Here is a 12,656-nt window from a genome sequence, read left to right on the forward strand (position 1 = left end):
TGGAAAAAGAAAAATTCCTCCCTGCACCTCACAGAGATTCAGTTCATCCCAATCCAAACATGCACAGGAGACTGTTTACTGGAGGAACCCAAATGAACAGCATCATTGTAAATACCAGCCACCATCAGGAACAATTTAGCTTGACAGCTGGAAGAGAAGCTGTCACTGCACTGAGGCATCACTGCCAGAAAAATCACCAAATGAGAAATTCACATGTTCCAGGGATCCCTCCAGGCTGCTGGGCAGACACCATTTACACTGTCATCTTTGATTCATCCATCACCCAGCTCCTGTAATCAAACTGTGTACCTTTGGAATAAATGAATCTGCAACTGCAGATCATGCAAAAAAAAAAAAAAAAGAAAGCTCTTATCTAGCCTCTCTCAGCAGCTCTCTAGGTTTGTAAATATTCTATGGTGTCTATATTTAAGCAATTTATCCCATTTAATTGAAACTCTAGGTACCTTCAACCCATCTTATAAAGCAGGGTGAAGAAAAAAAGCGTCTACAAAACCTAGAACTACACAAACTCAATTCAAGGCAACAGCTATAGTCAACAACAACTCACCAAACTTGATTTAATATACTTTTAATTTCTGATATTAATCTAGGTTCACCATGATGGTACAGCATAACTCATAGTGGAAGGCTGCAAAGGAAAAATAAAGCAGCTTTTTCCATGCTGTCACTAAAGAAAAAGTACAACTAATCTAGCTAGGGAATATCAAACTCAATTTTGCAGCAGAACTTTCAGACTCGTGACATTTGTGCCGCTGGGTATGTGTGCATAACTCTCATGGATTTGCACTGAGATCTGAGAAAATCAACTGGCCTGAAGCAAGTGCTATGTTAGAGGACAAAACTAGAGTCCTGTTTTGGCAGAAAAACTTTTGATGACATTATTGTTCTCTTACAATATGGCAGGAAAGTCCCCTTGAGTCCAGTAGATTCTGCTAACATGTTATTTGTACGAGCTTTTATCTCTTGAACACTGCAAGTATAAAAGGCTACACAATCTATATTCAGACAGTTTATGATCACTGAACCTCTGGCAGAAATGAGTTGCCCAAGGTAGGAGGCTGTGGGAAGGATCCCATTTTCCTTCTTTTGCACTAGGATTTTCTATAAAGCTTTAAGCTTTGTTGTTTCTTTGATCAATTGTCATCCTCTCAAAAATATCACCCTTCATTTTGGTGCCTCAGCTCCTCCTTTTATCATACCCACAATACTCCCAAATGAACCAAAATTTTACTGCATCATGCCCTAACTTTCATTTTACAGCCACCATAGTCCTATAAAAATCAACTGAACACAAAACTAAAGAATTTTATTACTCTGGAAGAACTCCTTGTAACTGTCACAAAACTACTGTGGGGTTTCTACTGCAAAAATTCAAACCTGCACACAGATGTGTGCACACCCTACACAAACAGGTCACCATTCTTCCCCCAGACAACCAATATGGACAGCCAGCTGAAATATGCACCAAAACACAACTGAAGATGTGCAGCATTTGCAACCATGAATAAAGATACATGTCTTAGGAGCATAAATGTCCTGCAGAAGAACAGTGCTGAAATCAGGACATTATGAGAATCTTGGGAGTTTTTTTCCTTTTTTTTTTTTTTTTTAATGGTAAAATTTCTAATGCTATTAACTGTGAGCAGGCATTTGAAAAGCATGGTTTTCAACAATTCCTCAGTCCCAGAAGCATCAAGATATATATAAGAGAGGACAACTGAAATTATTCACACACCTCTCTGATTTTTTCTCTACCAAACTCATTACTTTTAAAGAACCAATTCATTATTTCTAAACACTTGGGATTGAAGTTCCTGACATGCTAGACCAAAAGTCCAGGAACTGGCCTTCTCTTTCACCAATGACACAATAGGCATGAAAAGCTGAAACATTCACTGGATTACCATTAAGCACATGGAACATTTGAATCATCCATGCCTACTGAGGGGACAGAGGAGTTGCAGCTGTTCCTCAGGCACTTTTATTCCCCAGAAAAATTGATTACATGAAGTTTCCATCAGAAGGAAAAAAAAAAAAAGGTAGAAAATTAAAAAAAATATATATAAGTGGATTTTCATATGTCAAGGTTGAACAACAGAACTAAGTAGTTGCCTTAACACAAGTAAGAACTTGCAAACAGGCTCTCTGCTCAGGGACTTTGCATGTCTCACCAGGCATATTTTAGGGGGGAAAAAACTCTGTGCACTGGGAGGCATAAACTAAATCTATCTTGTTTTGTGTGAGGAAAGAATACTGTACATGTTTTCAGGTCAGATCCTCCAGTGATGTTAATCAGCATTTCCCTGCTAAAATCAATGGACTCACACTGAATATCAACTGCTACATGTGTGACTGCACACATCTTTTGTAAAACACCTCAGGTATGCTATCAGATCAGAACATGGTCCATTTCCCCACTGAAAACAAGCACTGGAGACAAGGATGGTTTGTTGTGATTCAAAAAGGAAAGGCAAGAACAACAGAGAGAAGCCTGCTTGCAAAGTGCAATCCAAGAAAAACATACAAGCTTCTAGCATTACCTAAACCTGTTTCACATAATAGACACAAAGTGATTCAAAATTAAATGCATGAGCTTTTTAATAGACTGCTGTGCTACAACATAAAAGAAGGACCCTCTCTGCCTTGTGGCCCATTTACTACTACAGCACCTGCTGATGAGAAATTCTCACACAGGGTACCCCACCCCAACCACACTGGAAGTTCTGCCAGGAAATATCAGCTCCTGCCTGCTGCCTTCTGGAGTTTCTCTTTCTTTGTCTGTCAGATACCCATCTCTCAACTGAATAAAAAGACTTTGATTTCAGGAAGCTAAAACACCCCTGCCTTAGGCGTAGAACAGAGAGCAAGGGCCAGCCTGCTATTTCCAGGCCTGCTATTCCTACTCCTGAGTGCAAGCTCCCAGTCCAGGACACAGAAATGCAGCCCTCTGCAAGCACCCTCACAGGCTGCCCCTCTTCCTGGGTGCTGGTGATGTAACAAACAGACATGTTTGGGGGGATGAGGAGCAGAGGACTGACTGTACCTTCACCCCTCAGCATCATTCATCCAGCTGGCTGCCTCAAGGAAAAGAAAAACAAAAGGTTGCAAACTCCTTCTTTACTTGCACATCATGTCTGCTCTCTTCTCCAGGGTGAGGGTCATTCGAATCTGTAGGCACAATAACAGGAACTAGGAAACTTACTGCTTTTTGCTGTTTTGATCATATTGGAATTGTACCCCATGTAATCTGTTTTGCACACATCCAGACAGCAGGGTTGGTTTCAAGTCCCCTAATCTCAGGTAATATAGCAAATAGTTACATCTCAGCAAAGGAAATTACTTTCTTGACTCTCAGCAGAGGCCTCGTCAACACAAATGAGTCCAAAGTACAATTTACCTCATCCTAAAAGAGTCACCTCCATTTGCTTCCAGAAATCAATCAACACCATTCAGTAGATCACCATCAACTACGATGTGAAGGCACGACACCCAATGTACATTGCAACATTTTAGATCTCTACAGTCAGGCAAAATAAATCATGTCCCTGGCGTTCTTATTCTTCAGCCTTCTTCACTACTTCATTTTTATTCCCATCTGCTATATTTATAACCACTCTTCACCCCACTTAGGCTCCAGATAAAATCAATATACAGCCATGATTTAGCATGGCCCAGGAATAAGCCACAGGATCCTTACTCTGTTACACAATAAACTAGGTTGCTCCAGCAGAAGAGCACATTTAAGCATCCAATGTGTCTCGCTCCATTTATCTCTATATTTCCCTTTTCAAAGTAAAACCTGCTCATGAAGTGTCTATAACATAAATAACAAGCAATAGGAAAGTCTGCTCTGGCTAAATCAAGTTTCACAAGCCGTTACTTTCTCTTTGCCACCACAAATCATCACAAGCCCAAAGTTCAGTATTTTGCCAGGACAAAATTCATTGGGCATTTCTGAAGTAGAGCCAAGGTTGCATAATTTAATTTCCCATCTCCTATTAAAACTGCCAGGCCTACCATAATCAGAATGATAAATGTAGAGTCATACGTCTTCTTTCTGACGGTAATGCCCATCAATACTTCAAATGCAAACAATTGTGACATCTGACTTTATAAAAATTACCTGGTGCACCAACACCACTTAATTAAATTTTAAAAATGCTTTTGTTACGTTTAATGAATGATATATTATACTGCAATGAAACATGCAGCAATACAAATACTTCACAATGCCAACAATTAAGGCTCACTTCACTTACGGCAATTGACAACACAAGTGCTCCTCACTTCATTCAGCTTGTGCATTCCAAATGAACTGGTTAGCAAAAAGGGTGCTTCTTTGCTAATGAGTTTTGTAATCAAGGCATCTATTTTAATTTCAAATTGGCTAGATTGGGGGAAATTGCTGAACTAAATGACTGGTTCTAATTAGGATTATAAAAATATTCATCATGCTGCAGAATTAGCGCAAGGTCTTGATTTACTGACATTTGCATATAGCTTTAGTTTAGGAGTGGAAAAAACCTCCTGATAAATTGTCTTCCTTTTAATGAATTGAACAAACACTATATCTGTTTTAGTCGTCCTTTCATTTAAAGGCACTGATACATATTCATGATTTGTAAATGAAGTTAAGTGATTTCAATTCTTCAGTTTATTATCATATTGGAGAAGAGACTTCTGTAAATTGCTTTTAAGTATTCCCAATCTCAAGGGTTTGGTCTGGGGTTTGGTTCTTTATGTTTGGTTTGTGTTTTTCTAACTTTACTAACATTTCAGTTTATCTGTTTGATGGAGCCCTGCCTGCCTGGGAGAGCTGCTGGCAGGTGGCTTGTCCAGCAACACAGACACATGATATGTTTGTAGAACCTGATGTTCTCAGAAGAGTATTCAAAAGGCAAAGAGATGAAAGGCTTATTTGTGGCTAAGTCATGGGAACAGGACTCTATCTGCGCTCAGTTTCTGACTTTGTTATAGGCCTCAGTGGTAGTTAGGCAGTGAAACACTTTAATGACCTCTGCCTGAATACACTAGAGATACTCAGGGGACACCACTTTGTCTGCCAGCCTCACGTTTAATTGCAAGCACTCTCAGGCAGGGATTGCTTCTTAATATGAGTGTGCAATACAATGGACCAGTCAGCGTGGTAGAGATTTCTATGAGCAGTTACTATAATATGGCTTGTATTAAACATGAAACATTATGTGCTCCTTTACAGGTGGGCAATATACTCACGTTATTTCCTTCCTCAGTATAGTAGGCCTGTAGGACTAACTGTTATTATGGCAGCTTCCTCAATCTCTTTCCCTTTGGGGTGAAGAAAAGAGTGCAGTAGGCGTGCCTCCAGTTTCACTCTGTGGGGTGCTCAAATGTCAAGTAACTTATGCAAGATAAATCTGAAAGCTGAGTATTGTATCCATAGGACTGGAATCACAGACATTGTGCTCTTCAGATATCAATGAGCCATGATGAGAAACTAGCCCTGGTGTGTTCTCTCACATCATGCAATGAAATGGTGATTCTACCATGAGGATCCATGCAGGAGCAGAAAGAACTTACTTTCCTCATTAAAAGTAATGTGCACATCTTGCTAAGAAAAGCTGTGTTTTACCTAAGAGATGCAGTCTTGAGCTGTTGTTGATAAAAGGAGTAGTTACTCACACTCTAACAACTTCTGATAACTACAACTACATTTAAATTTCAGGAGCAGAAGTGCTGCTGAGGAGCAGGTACCAGGTCTGGGTGCCTGCTGATTTATATCAAAATGACATGTGAGGCAGACACCAACCTGCCTCTCCTCATCAGCCCCATACCTCAGTTCCTAAGGAAAGAAAACCTACAGGCCTGGGCCAGTCACATCTCACTTCAGACCTGCAGCAACTCTCACTGCTTAATTTCAGCACATCTGCAGTAGCAGCTGCTATCCTGGAGTCACATTTCCAACATCAGGAGTTCCAACTCAAAGTTCAATAGCCTCACCCAAGAACAATCCTGAAGCCCCCATGTGCCTTGAAGTTTCCTTAAAGGGCACGAAAATCTGAGACCAAGGAGCCCTTACTGGAGGCATTCAAGACAGGAGTGGACTGGGTGCTAGATAATCACATCTAGGCTCCCTTTCCCATGAAAGGCTGGACCAGATGATCTTTTGAGATCCCTTTCAAACTGGATTGTTCCATGTGTCCATGAAAACAGCTCATCACAAAGAATCCCAAAGATGAATGACTGCTTGGAATAAGGTGCCTATATTCCTGAAGAAACTCCCCCTGGATTTCTCTGGCAGCACCCTGCCCAACTGCACATTGTCAAAAAAAAACCCCAACCAAACACAACCCCACCCCTAGCTGCCCATGTCATTCTGGGAGACTGGGCCTAAATTCCAGGGGAGCATTTACCTGGAGCAGAGACACTGCCTTCATGGCTCCAGTTTGTGTCTAGCACATTAGAAAAAATTAGAAAACAATTTAAAAATAAAACCTAACAAACTTTCTCACATAGTCCCAGTCTTATCTGTGATTTTTTTTTTTTTTATAAATTCAGCAGTGTCTAGTCAAGATAGTCAAGGCTGTGACATGCACTGCATCCAATTTTCAGATGATAAGTTGCCACATCTCCCACACCAAAGGAAATTCCCCAGTCAGACCTGATACTGTCTGCCAGGTGCAACTTGGTGATACAGCAGGATGTTATCTTGCACCTCTTATTTATCACCTCATTCGAAGAGATAATGAGACACCCACTTTCTTTTGTTCACTTTCTGCTGAAGATTAAGCTCTATAGAGGGAGAAGCCACTGATTGCCAAACTTCTTGTTTATCCAATGTTCTCAAATTTGTAATGGTGTAGCTGGGGAATTTAAATTGGTGTATTACTGAATTATTCTGCCTCTTACCTATTCCCAGCAGGCTCCAAATCACAGTTTAGTCTGTAAGGAAGAAGTGGAATTCTAACATGTTGCATACCTGGGTTTTTTTTCTCTTAACAATGGTGATTTGAAATATTTTAAATATCTTTCTCCCTATTAACTGATACTTTCTCTTTTAAACAAATTGTCTTTTTAAAATTATCTTTTTTAAAAAATATTTATGCAAGAGAGTTTTGCATGTTGCTCTGAAAGTTTCAATGTCATTCTGAGAGAAACTTCATGGAGCTGCAAAATCCCTTCCATTTCTACCTCCAGACTCATCCATTCCTCACAGAGGTATCAGAGTGTGGGAAGTTTTGCCTATTGAGAATTAGTTGGTTTCTTGGATAAACGAGACAAATAATCAGACACGCAGCATATTAGCATCAGAAATGTAAGATCAACTCAAGATATTCCTCCCCAGTCACTGTGAATGGCAGCAATGACATCTGTGCCTTAAGCTTGTGTTGGGAGATTTTAAGCTATCACAGCATTCCACAGAGCAGCTCCCCACACTTTCCAACAGGCAATATTGCACCTCGTTTATATATTCCACTTCCCACCACATTTTGATCTAAGGATTGTTTAAAATTGCTTCCTATGTATTTTCTGCAAATACCCACAAAAACTGGAGGCTGCAGGCCCATTTTCCATTTTGTATTGGGTGATCTATCCAAGTGTTAACATGGACACTCCCTGTGAGACCCAGTCTGACCTGAAGCAAATTGTCTGTAACATTTACATAGTGTCCACCTTCTGCCAGAGGCCACTTAAGGGGGCCATTAACAGAACCAACCTGTGCATACATCAGATTGCACTATTTTATCAATAAAGTAGACACATACACACAAAGCTACTGGGAAGAGATCCAAGATTTTCGACTCATAAGATGCATTTAATCTCCCAGGACCTGATAGTTATAAAATGTCACATGGCTGCTCAAGGGGGAATAGTAAACCCACAAAGGTTTGCTTAAAGCCATGTAAAAATTCCTCCAGCCTGTGCTTTATACACTGTGAGAAGACATCAGGGTCTATGAACTTGCTACATGTTCATGCCCACACACAGATTTCTTGGCTCAGCCCTGCTGCATTTATGTGATGATACAGGAGAGTTAGCAAAGCAGAGGAGGGTCCTAATTGGCTATAAAAATTAAGAACAGGAACGAATATGCTGTGCTGACTCATACTGAGGAAGTATCCTCAATAACTCCGTGGATACTACAAAGAGAAAACAAATGGTGGTAACTGTCATTTGGCCTTAAATCAACAAAGTAACCAGCAGCCACACAGTGATGTATCTTTCCGAAAGCCTGCTGAATTCCATCTCACTCAGTCGTCTTCTTGGTATTGCCCTAACCAGGAAAAAGCAGGACAATACCTATGTGGGAGTGGTAATAAAAGAATTGGTGACTGAACTGCTTTTATATTCAATTATTTCACTTGATAGAAGTGGTAATACCACAAAGTCTTTGGCTTTCTCAATATGAAGCCATATTTCAAGGAACAGTTCTGTGGAGAAAAGATGGGCTCCTCCTCTTAAAGAAGGTCGCAGAATATGGAATAGACTTTCTAAAACATCGACTTGGAAGGGACAATAATTATGTTAAGAGAACATTCAAAAGGTGTTTGGTTTTTTTAGTTGGTTGGTCATGTCTTTAATCAACTAGATAAATACCTTAACATTGTTGTCAACTGTGCAGAAATTAGCTAAAAACAAGGAGGGATGTTTAGGATAAAACAATCATTAAAAAAAAGGCTTGAATCACAGCCATGGAACTGTAGGTCAGAAGACCTTAGAGGAAAGCTATTAATGGGAAGATCCAAAATACTGACTATTTTTATTTCATTCCAAAACTTTGATATTGTTCTCAATTTTTATAAACAAAACAATTTTAAAATATTTTGATCTAGGCAATTAGCAAAACCATTAATTTTAGGGATATGAACTGTCCCTATTTGATTTCATTTTACTGTGTGGAACATACTAAGCAAAATGGGTTTCCAGGTTCATCATTCTCATTAATTTCCAAGTTGACTTGGAAACAATTAAAACACCACATTAAAACACCACATTATTATTTTTAATTGAAAGAAAACTAATAAGAAAAATATTAATCTGAAATATGTATTTTAATCTAAGATATTAAATTAATTTTTCCAATTTGTTTACACATTTACAGTTATAAGAGGATGGATTAGATCTTCCCTTAATAGTTTCTGCTGCTGGGAGTCAAATTGTATGTACTTGATTTGTTTTCAGAGTTACATTTGCATTTTAAAATCTGTCCCTAAAGGAGTCATTAAAATAAAATTAAAGGGTCAAACGCTCTTCTAAAACTTAGAGAGGTAGAAGAATATGGTGTCCTACTGTAGCAGTGGCTGCACTGCGGAGCATACAGCAAGTCACCTTCTTTGTCACCGTATCAGTGATGAAAATTACCCGCAGGTTGCAGGCTAATGATAAACTTTCTATTTTATTGCCCTCTCATACATCAAATCAGAAGTACTTCAGAGCAGTTTTATCCCCAAAAAATGGACATATGAATTGAGAAAGCAAGCACTACTTGATACAGCTCCACCTGTTTTGCGCCAGGCAACTTCATGCTGTTTTGCAGGAAAATGGGCACAAAAACAAAGGACAGAGGAGCATGAGCAGAACTAGGCTGCAGTTGGACAATTAGCCTCTGCCAGCATGGCATCCTTTGGATAGCCTCCTCACAACTGCGAGCACCACTGCAGCCTCTCTAGACACTTATTTTAGAAGCTCTTGCTATTTCCTTTTTGGTGAGCAGCAGGGAGATGAAATGGTCATTGCCATTTCCATAACCACATCTAGGAGAGAAGGCATGGCACAGTAGAGTGGGAAGCTGTGAGAGCCAGATCTGGCTTCTAGAGGAAAAAAGAGAGAACAACCACAACAATCTTACGAAGATGCAAAAGACATGATGAATATCCTTAAGTATATGGGACTTAAAGCCTAAAAGACACTTTATTCTTGCATTGGCATAACCTGAGAGAAAGACAAGGCTGACCTCTGGTTCCCACTCGACTGTGGCAGTGCCCTTGTTTCCAGACATGCAGGCATGCATTACACTGGCCTCTCAGAAGACTTCAGCTGGGGATTTCCCATGGCACTGCTGTCACACTCGAAGAGCGCTGCCCATTATCTCAGTATCAGCCGTGACTGCAGTGAAGCTGGTGATCCCGAGTCAGTATGACAGTTCTTTCAGAACTCTTCCTAACCCAAGATATGGCTAGCACAATCTATACCTGTTGTGTTAAGCAAACATTTCAACTGGGAAAAGCACTGCTCCATGGTTCCATTCCAGGACCCACACTGAACCAAAGGCAGACATAATGGAAAAGCCTCAACTTGGCCTTGCTCCATTTTCACTTGACCAACAAGCTACAGACCAATTCATCTTTGCTCTTACACTTTGAACAATTTCATTCGGTTTCTGGGATAAAATGCAAGCAGTTTCAGGGTGTTTCTAGCTCAGTTCATTTTTCTTGTCTTTCTCCTGGGCAGAAGATAGCAGCTGAGGTGTGCACACAGATGCATTTGTTTGAAGGAGCAGAAGCAAACATGCTCCTGGCCTGCTATTGCTGCACTGGATCAGGGGAGCATTAGTACCACTGCACAGTCAATCACACGTGCCTCCCCTGTATTTTGATTTCTCCTTCCAATGACTAACATCAAAAAAAAGATTACAAAGCTCTGCAAGTAGAAGTACAGTGCTTCAGCCCAAGAGCAGATGCTCTGCACTCACTGCAGATGGATCTCTTTGCAAAGGCACGCTCAGGATGTCTCATCTGGCTTCTCACATACATGATCACCTCATCAGATGCCTGTTTCTTCCAAGCCTGTCTGTATAAACACCAGGATCATGCAAAATCATTATCTCCAGTTTAAAAGTAGCATCAAGACATTTTGTAACATCAAATAAATAGATTGGTCTTTCCAGCCGACTTCAAAATCCCTGTTACACTGATCCTCTGAGTGCAGAAAACTATTTGACATTTGACCAACTCCTTCATACAGTAAAGACTTGATACTATGAAAGGAGTATGTTTACAATAGCTTTGTTCTTGCAAATGTCACTCAAGAATCATCAGAAGCATAGCAGCAAAACACCTGGTGCCTGCCACAGCATTCTTTTAGCAAGTGGGAAGCAGCGTAATAGGAAATGATTTGATTATACTCTCAGTATCTAGTTTGGTAACAACTTGCACTAGCCTTCCAAAAGAAATCCTCAAATAGAGAGGCACAGCATTTTAGCTATATTGTTCCTATTAGCTGGGATGTGAGACTGACCAGTTTAGAAATCTTCAAGAATAACTGCAGAAATTGAAAATCACACCCAAAACACACCCCCACATATGACAGGTTAACACAAGTGTTTGATTTGTGTGGAAAGGTTTTCATACCAGGGAGGAGGCTACAGGGGTGGCTTCCAAGAAAAGCTGCAAGAAGCTATCCAAGAAAGCAAACACCAGCCAGCTCTGAGATGGACCCACTGCTGGCCCAGCTCAAACCCATCAGTGACAGTGGTAGCACCTCGGGGATAACTTATTCATGAAGTGAGGGGAAGAAACAAATTGACAGCTTCAGCCAGAGAGGAGTGAGAATATGTGAGAGAAACAGCGCTGCAGACACCAAGGTCAGGGAAGAAGGAGGGGAGGAGGTGTTCCAGGTGCTGGAGCAGAGATTGCCCTGCAGCTCACAGTGAAGGCCATGGTGAGGCAGGATGACCCCTTTTCCCATGGCAGGACAGGTGAAGGTGAGCCCACAGGGGACCAACACTGGAAGAGTCTGTTCCTGAAGTCTTCATGCTATGAAAAGATCCACACTGGGACAATTCACAAAGACCTGCAACCTGTGGAAAGGACTCATATTGGAAAAGTTTGTGGAGAGCTGTCTCCTCTGGGAGGGACACCATGCTGGAGCAGGGAAAGGGTGTGAGGAGTCTTCCCCTGAGGAGGAAGAAGAGGCAGACGTGATGAACTGTCCACAGCCCCCATGTCCTGTCCCACTCTGCTGCTGGGATGCAGAAAAAAGAGAAAATTGTGAGCAAAGTTGAGCCTGGGAAGAAGGGAGGGGTGGTAGAAAGGTATTTTAAGATCTAGTTTTACTTCTCATTACTCTACTCTTATTTGATAGAGTAGGGTAGGATAAAGTAGAGTATTGATAGGTAATAAATTCCATTAATCTCTCCAGCTGAGTGTGATTTTCCCATGATGGTAATTGCTGAGTGATCTCTCCCTGCCTTTATTTCGACCCACAGACCTTTCATTATATTTTCTGCCCCTGTCCAGTGGAGGAGGGGAGTGACCAAGTGGCCTTGATGGACACCTGGCATCTAGCCAGGGTCAGCCCACCACAATAAGGAAAACTTAGTGGTTATTCAGCATGTTTTTGCTTTCCAGAGTCTAGGGATGACAGAAACATAAGAGAGGAAAGATAAAAGCTTGGCAAGTTTTAAACTCAGTAGAATTTGTAACTTGATCATCCTGTCTATGTCTCAGCTTTGGGCTGTAGTGGGGACTGCTGCTCCAGAACTGAAGCACACATCTCCTTACCACAGCACTTTACTAGCACACTGCACCTGCTCTGCTCAGCACCTTTCAAGACAGATGAGTGCTATGTAAGAGCAAACCTGCTAAGGACAAAGTAACAGACTGGAGATGTCTCACTCACAGAAGGCACTGCAAAGAGGCTTAGAAGTGGCACAG

General features: G+C 40.9%; 1 protein-coding gene across 1 annotated transcript in view; it reads right to left on the minus strand.

Moving 5' to 3' along the window:
* Positions 1-12,656, minus strand: part of SORCS3 (sortilin related VPS10 domain containing receptor 3) — a 265,016-nt gene that overhangs the window by 106,262 nt on the left and 146,098 nt on the right. The window lies entirely within an intron of this gene.

This window comes from Vidua macroura, chromosome 8, assembly GCF_024509145.1.
Source record: "Vidua macroura isolate BioBank_ID:100142 chromosome 8, ASM2450914v1, whole genome shotgun sequence".
NCBI lineage: Eukaryota > Metazoa > Chordata > Aves > Passeriformes > Viduidae > Vidua > Vidua macroura.